Source organism: Camellia sinensis, chromosome 9, assembly GCF_055761805.1.
Source record: "Camellia sinensis isolate YWXY chromosome 9, ASM5576180v1, whole genome shotgun sequence".
NCBI lineage: Eukaryota > Viridiplantae > Streptophyta > Magnoliopsida > Ericales > Theaceae > Camellia > Camellia sinensis.
The window spans coordinates 149,294,166-149,302,725 of record NC_138969.1 but is presented as its reverse complement, the minus strand read 5'-3'; the positions used below and the strand labels follow the sequence as shown (position 1 = coordinate 149,302,725).

General features: G+C 38.3%; 1 pseudogene; it reads left to right on the top strand.

The window, feature by feature from the left end:
• The first annotated feature begins 236 nt into the window (after positions 1-236).
• On the top strand, positions 237-2,717 carry LOC114285142 (uncharacterized; annotated as a pseudogene).
• Positions 2,718-8,560: the final 5,843 nt, after the last annotated feature.

Genomic DNA, 8,560 nt, shown 5'->3' with positions numbered 1-8,560 from the left:
TTATAGTTATGCATGTTAATATAATATTTGGGGATTATACTTTGTTGTCATCAGGTATAATATTTTTTTAAGTTTCTTCACTTTATTTGTTTTAAAAATTAAATAGGAGCTGAAATTTTATAATCAATTTATTTATACTCTTGTAGTTATTTTTTTTCTATGGTTTATTTAGATAGCTCTGTTTTTTGTGTGGATATTTGTAGGTGCATCCTACTCTTTTGTTTAGTTCTCGAATTATGGACAAATTTCTGAAAAGAAAATCAACTATTGTACAAGATTCAACTCAATCCCAAGAAACTTGTGGTGATAGTCACATTCAAGATTCTTCGAAGCGAATTCGTGTTGACTTGAACAACCTTCCTTCTGATCCAGGATTACGATAAAAAATTTTGTCATATCATCCTAATGATAGGGATGAAATAAGAAAAACATATTTACAAAAAGGACCCTGTCAACCTCTTAGCCATAATTTCCCTCAAAGAGATATTAGTGGAGTTATGCATCGATTTAATTCTGCTTGGATTAAAGAATACAAGAATTGGTTGGAATATAGTATTGAAAAAGATGCAGCATTTTGTTTATGTTGTTACTTGTTTGGGCCCGATTTAGGAAAGGGATGTGATACTTTTGTGACAGAGGGATTTAAAATTTGGAATATGAAAAACAAGTTACAAATTCATGTTGGAGGTGTTAATAGTGCTCACAACCAAGCTGTGAAGAAGTGTGAAGATCTTATGAAGCAAAAGCAACACATTCAAAGTGTTTTTCTTAAGCAGTCAAATCAAGAAAAAATTGAATATTGGACTCGCTTAAATGCAACTGTTGATTGCATACGATTCCTTTTGCGTCGAGGGTTGGCTTTTCGTGGTCATGATGAATCTGATGATTCAAGTGATAAAGGAAATTTCCTTGAACTTCTACAATTTTTTGGCGGATCATAATGAATCTATCAATAAAGTTGTATTGAGGAATGCTCCGAAAAATAATAAGCTAACTCACCATGATATTCAGAAAGACATTGTGAATGCTGCTGCATGTGAGACTATCAATGCTATCATAAAGGATTTGGACAATGAGTTTTTTTCAATTTCAGTTGATGAGTCTCGTGACATATCAGTTAAAGAACAAATGGCAGTTGTTCTACGTTATGTGGACAAAAAGGGCATTGCTATAGAGCGGTTTCTTGGTATTGTACATGTATCAAATACAGCCGCTTTATCACTTTAAGCAGCAATTGAATCCTTATTTTGTCGACATGGATTAAGTATATCAAAACTACGAGGGCAAGGCTATGATGGAGCCAGCAATATGCAAGGTGAATTCAATGGTCTTAAAGCTTTAATTTTGAGGGAGAATAAATCTGCATTTTATGTTCATTGCTTTGCCCATCAACTTCAATTGACTCTTGTAGCTGATGCTAAAAAGAACATTGACGTTGCTGAACTTTTTTGCTCTGTTGCTAACATAGTGAATGTTGTTGGTGGCTCTTGCAAGAGACGAGATGCTCTTAGAGATGCGCAATTTGCTAAAATAACAGAAGCACTAGACAATGGTGAACTTAGAAGTGGGCGAGGTTTGAATCAAGAGACTAGTCTTAAACGTGCTGGTGATACACGTTGGGGATCACATTTTGGGACAATTATCAACTTGATTTTGATGTTCTCTTCTTCAATTGATGTACTTGAGATTATTGAAGAGGATGGCTTACAACCCGAGCAAAGAGTTGAAGCTCGTTCTATCATGAAGTTAATGCTATCTTTTGAATTTGCCTTCACTTCACACTTGATGAAAAATATTTTAGGGATTACAAATGAGTTGTCGTTAGCATTGCAAAAGAAAAATCAAGATATTGTCAATGCTATGACACTTGTTAAAGTATCTAAGCAACAATTGCAGATGATGAGAGATGATGAATAGGAATCTTTATTGACTGAAGTGTCTTCATTTTGTAACAAACATGAGATTTCTATTCCAAATATGGATGAAATATTTGTAGTTAGTGGGCGGCCACGACGCAAAGCTCTACAAATTGCAAATTTACATCATTATCAAGTTGAGCTATTCTACACAGTCTTAGATATGCAACTTCAAGAGCTTAACAATCGCTTTTCAGAAGCAAATACTGAGTTACTTCTTTGTATGGCTTGCTTGAATCCTAGTAAATCATTCTTTGCTTTTGATAAGCATAAGTTGATTCGTCTTGCAGAGTTCTATCCATATGATTTTTCTGCAACAGATTTAATGGTCCTTGACATCCAACTTCAAAACTACATTGTTGATATGCGCTTAAGTGAAGACTTTTTAGAACTTAAAGGAGTTGGTGATCTTGCTATAAAGTTGGTGGAGACAGATAAACATGTGATATATCCATTAGTCTATTTGCTTGTGAAATTAGCATTAACTCTACCTGTCGCGACAGCAACAGTGGAAAGAAGGTTTTCAGCAATGAAGTATATAAAGAGTAATTTGCGTAACCGAATGGGAGATCAATGGATGAATGATTGTTTGGTTACATACATTGAAAGAGATGTATTTGATAACATTGATAATGAGGAGATTATGGAACGTTTTCAAAATATGAAATCTCGTCGAGGGCAATTGTAATATTTTATCTAATTGCAAGTTGTTTTGATGGCAATTGTAATATTTTATCTAATTGCAAGTTTTTTTTTTTTTTTTGTCAAAACTTTAATATTAACATATTAGAGTTCTCTTTTATATTTGATTTTTTTAATACAGTTGTTAGATTTTAAGTTACTTAATGAATACCCTGATTAAAATTCCTGGAGCCGCCACTGAGTAATGGTGTGTACTAGTTTGAATAGTGCTGAATGTTAAAGGCATTGTGGGTTTGTAAATGTATTGAGCTAATAGTGGTGTGGAGTACTGGTGTTTATGTTGGTATCTATGGTGGTGTCACTGTGGAGGGAGGGGTGGCCCCTGTTTTGTGTATGTGTTAATGGTTGGTGGGTTTTTATTATTATTTTTCGTTAATGTTGTAGTTACTGGCACAAGTGTGAAATATGTATTGGGGTGTGTTGGGCAATTCGTGTGTAATGTGTGATCATTGGTGTGTGATGTTATGAGTGTGTAATGTTAGGTGATGTTGTGGTGGTCGTGGTCCCCTGTTTACAAGTCTACTAATGCTATGAGTGTGTAATGTTAGTTTTTTAATGTTATTTTCAACAGATGTATACAAAACATAAGTATTGAATAAAGTCCCGTAACATCGTTGTGAGGCACGTTATGTGTTTAAGAATTGAAGAATGTGTCGATATCAGGTACGGTGTAATAGGGATAACAACGTTTGTGTGGTCACATGCATGGTTTGTAACAAACACCCAGATGAGCTGACGATGCGATGTGCACTCACATCATACCAACCAACTCACCATATAATGTGACTGAAAAAGCAGTGGGCTGGCAGAAAACATTGAAGATGGGATTAAATTTTTTCCCTTCCTGTTGGTTCGGATCAACGGCGCATGGAACAACGTATTGATATGCTGAAGTCGTCGTGAATTCGTACACCAACACAGAGATTCAAAAAATACATATTATTGCTACGGATTAATGTTGGTTTTTGAATGTTAAAATGTTGATGAATGAATTTACTTAATCGTTTGTCATGTGAGGCAAAAGCCAGTAACGTTGTTGTTAGGCACGTTATGCATTTAGGTATAATTTCTATTTTTTTTTTTTTTTTTTTTTTTTGCACTGTGGGTGAAATGTTGAACAATAATCAATCTTGACTTCAAATATGGATACATGGTTCCTATAGGATTATAGGTGCATTTTTTGGCCTTTCGTTTTGCACTGTGGGTGAAATGTTGAACAACAATCAATCTTGTGTTGGGGGAAGTAGCATAATGTTGCATGAAATCTGGTGGGTTTTTCTGAAATGTGTTTTGGTGGCTTGGCAAGTTGAATTTGTTTTTTAAATGTGTCCAATGGTGGTGTTACATGTGTTGTGACTGACATTAGCCGAACCTATGACGAATGATGGTAATGGCATGCATGGTTGGTAACAAACACCCAGATGAACCGACAATGCGATGTGCACTCACATCATACCAACCAACTCACCATATAATGTGACTGAAAAAGCAGTGGGCTGGCAAAAAACATTGAAGATCGAATTAAATTTTTTCCTTTCCCCGTTGGTTCGGATCAACGACACATGGAACAATGTATTGATATGCTGAACTTGTCGTGAATTCGTACACCACAACGGACATTCAAAAAATAAATATTATTGCTACGGTAACATGTAATTCATGGTCCGATGGAAAACGTAATAAACATGTAAATTGACATAAAAATTCAATTAAACTGCAATTGTATGACTATAAAGTAAGAGTGTGCACAGGGTTGGCTTATTGTGAAATAGGTAAGGTTTGGTGGTAAACCGGCAATCTAGCCGCCGTCTGTAAGTGTATCCTATGCCGCCGATTAAGCCATTCTTGGAGTTACTGCCGATTTCTATGAAACCCAAACATGTGTAGCTCTACAAACTAAAATTGTTTATGTGTTTTGGGAATATGAACCGTGTGTTTTGAGTTTTGATTGTTGGGTTTGTGAGTGGTTGCTGTATTGACACATTACCCAATTTAATTCGCAATGTTAATTTAGGGCAAAGTTCCTCAGTGTATGTTGCAATCGTTAATGTACATGGCGTTGGTATTCTGACATTGGTTCTTAGTAGTGATGTTGTGCTTGTTGATGTTAATGGGCTAAGTAGAAAACCTGATAACCAACCTACCTATAAAGAAAATATTTCACGATAAGAATATAACATCAAGTGGGCAACACTATCACCCCCAAAAATCACTTCGCAGATGCCTTCTTAACGGTATAGTAATGTTAACCACATACCTTATCCACACATGCCCACTAATAGTAAAACAAGGGTACGCAAGTAAAATCAAAAAACTAATATGACAAACAAATACAACATACCAAAAAAAAAAAAGACTAAATGGTTTAATAAAAAACATTCAGGACTAAATGAAGCAACATTTTTTCATATGGGATTTATGAGCAATTTTTCCTAATTTCTAACTATTTCAAATTATTTAAAAAAAATGACTTGTTTGATTTATTTAATAGCATCCTCTGAAAAGTCTGTCTTCACAATTTCACAATGTTTGTATAAAAAATTATTTTTAATTAGTCATGTACAAAAATTAAATCAAACTTTTATACACACACCTTGGGCCCCCCCTGAAAGCATTTCTGGTTCAACCCCTGCGCCTTATGAAAATGTTTCTATTAAACATGTTTTGGGATTGATATTTTTTATTTTGTTTTATTAAAATATTTACTATTATTTTATTCGATAAATTTAAGAAAACAAAAAATTACGGAGGTAAAAATTAATGTGAAGACATCAATAAATCTCAAAATATAATTTTGTGAACTGTTTAGTCTTTCTTTTTCTTTTTCTTTTTTATGAAGAAGTATCATTAAAGTGAAAATTACACAAAATGGTAGCCACTTACATGTTTAGAATTAATTTTTTAGGGATAAAATTGGATTTTTCCAAATATAAAATTACAAATTTGGGCAATCATCACTATAGAAGTTTTGGATTTTCGCTCATTTTGGAATAAATGCTACATTACAAACAAAAATGTAACACTCTAATGTAACACTCAAATGCAACACACTAAAAAATAACATTAAAAAAACTCTTTAGTAAAATTTTTTCAAACGTAACGCTTCTGTGGAGATATGGTTTGGAAATACTCTTTAGCCAAAGTAGACTCTCTTGATCCTCGAGTTTGTACCTAAAATGGGAATGAACAATCCGGTCGGGGGTGCCGGAATTAGCACTCCGACGGGCAAGTTAGTATTCCCTCAAGTTTTTCTTATATCTCAAGTTATCTTTTTTTTTAACACATACCCCCCTTTTGGCTGATACTCCTCCTTTTTATATTACTCTCCTGGGGCCCACTTTCTTATTATGGACACCTCGCCCTGACAGCTGGGCCCCCAGTCATTCAGTAGGTTTTATGGCTGTGGGGGCCGAATATTGGGAGTCGTAGAGATTCTGGAGAGTCGAACATTGAAGAATCAAGATTCGAAACATTCGGCCATTGCCACGGAAACTCGGACTCAACCTTATTCGGCTAGATAGTCGATTAAGCAAGGGGTCGAATGAAGATCGGTTTATTACAAAATATGCCGAATAGGAGGTTGGATTTGGAACTAATCCCGAGGCCCAAAGAAGAAAAGATATAAATAGGAGAGACATAAGCCAGAAAGAGGTATGTGATAATTGTGGTGTTTAACTTAGAATACAAGTAATCTAGAATGAGAGACTGACTTGTCCGTCGGAGTGCTAAATCCGGCACCCCTGACCGGAGTGTTTACTTCCTTTTAAGTGCCTATCGGTGGATCACGAGCGTCCCCTAGGATCAGAAGTGTATTTCCAAAAACCACTTCTCCACAATTGGCGCTGTCTGTGGGAATACTCAAGCATATCCATGGCGGACGTGACAGAGGACCCTCTAATAGTCACCGATGAAAACACGCAGGTAGACATTTTCACTCCAACAAACACGCACGGACCGGAGCTTATCCCAGCAAGACGCGTTTTGAACTTCGCCTCACCTTCGACTCCAGAACATGAGGCAATGCAAGCGATCATGGAGCAGGTAAAGCAAAATGAGCAGAGGTTGGAAAACTTGATCGATGAGAACGAGCGCCTCCGTCAGGATTTGGCTTTGGAGGTAGCAAAATCCAAACAAGCCATGCCCCAAAATCCCGAGCGACCTCTGAAAGCAGGTGATCGACGACCTTGAGCCCGACTTCAAGACACCGATAACAGCTCCGACTTATTATCCCTGGATCCCAAGAAGAATGGACGATCTGAAGTTTCCAGTTCCTCCGGAGAAAGTCCGTATATAAAAAGGGCCCCATCATTCTACACCAGGCCATCAGAAGCGGTGGCACCTCCCGACACGACAAGAAGGGATAGGCGGTGTGAACATCGCAAAGATCAGGATCGTGACAGTAGCTATGCCATGAAAGACCTTCAGGAGTTGGTCCGAGATGTTCAGCCCCAGCACCATGCCCAAACGTGCCAACCAGACCATATGATATACAGCTTGCCAACGCCCTCAGCCATGCATACAATTCAAACACACCCTGCATCCCAGAAGCAACTCACGCCGGTGAAACGGCCTCATGAAGCTCCAAGTATCACCTTCGACGATTCTGATCTTATCGGCATAACAGTTCCCCACATCGATCCACTAGTCATTAAACTACGTGTCAACTGATTTACTATCGAGCGCGTTCTCATAGACCAGGGAAGTACTTCTGAGGTTATGTATTACAAGACCTTCATCAAACTTGGCTTGAACGAATCAGACTTGTCTCCAGCTCCTTATCCATTATTCGGCTTCAATGAAAATCCAGAATATCCGTTGGGAAAAATCATACTACCCGTCTGAGCAGGCTCCCGAACAGTGGATGTGGAATTCTTGATCGTCAGGCTGCCTTCGCCGTACAATCTCATCATGGGACGAACTTGGTTGTATACTATGCGGGTTGTCCCAAGCACCTATCATCAGCTTCTGCGCTTCCCGACAGAATACGGCATCGAGCAGATCCATGGTTCCCAACAATTGGCACAAGTATGCTATCTCCTCTCCGAAAAGACGCCAAAGGATTTACAAGTTAATTCCATCGAGGTGCCAAATCGTGAAAGTCTCGACGATGTCGGGCGGCTCCCGAATGAGAAAGCCACGGAAGACTTAGACCGAATTGAGATTGACGGCAATCCAGAGAGATTCTTCATGGTCGGCGCCTCCCTGAATCAAGCCGACAGACAACAGCTACTATCCTTCCTGCTCGAAAATCTTGATATATTTGCATGGACTCCATATGAAATGCCGGGCGTCGACCCAACTGTTTCCGAGCATTGTTTGAATGTTGACCCTAAGTGCAAGCCGATCGTTCAGAAAAGTCGACGATCTGCCGCAGAGCACACTACCGCCGTGATTGAAGAGGTTGACCGGCTGCTTGATGCAGGGGCAATCAGGAAAGTTACCTACCCCGCATGGCTCTCTAACACTATAGTTGTGAAGAAGAAGAACGGTACATGGCAAGTCTGTGTTGATTTCACGGACCTAAACAAAGCCTGCCCCAAAGACTGTTTTCCTCTCCCAAGGATAGACCAACTGGTAGATGATACAGCACACCATCAGCACATGATTTTCCTCGATGCTTACAGAGGCTACCATCAAATTGCCATGCATCCGGAGGACCAGGAGAAAACTACATTCCTTACCTCAAAAGGAACCTACTGCCATAAGGTTATGCATTTTGGGCTGAAGAACGCTGGGGTAACCTACCAGAGACTAGTCACCACTATGTTCAAAAAGCAACTCGGTCGCACAATGGAAGTGTACATTGACGATATGGTGGTCAACTCAAAGGTAAAATAGAATCATATAGCCGATCTTGGCATCCTACGCAAATATGGAATGAAGCTGAAGGCTTCCAAATGTGCCTTTGGAATCGGCTCTGGAAAATTCTTGGGATATATCGT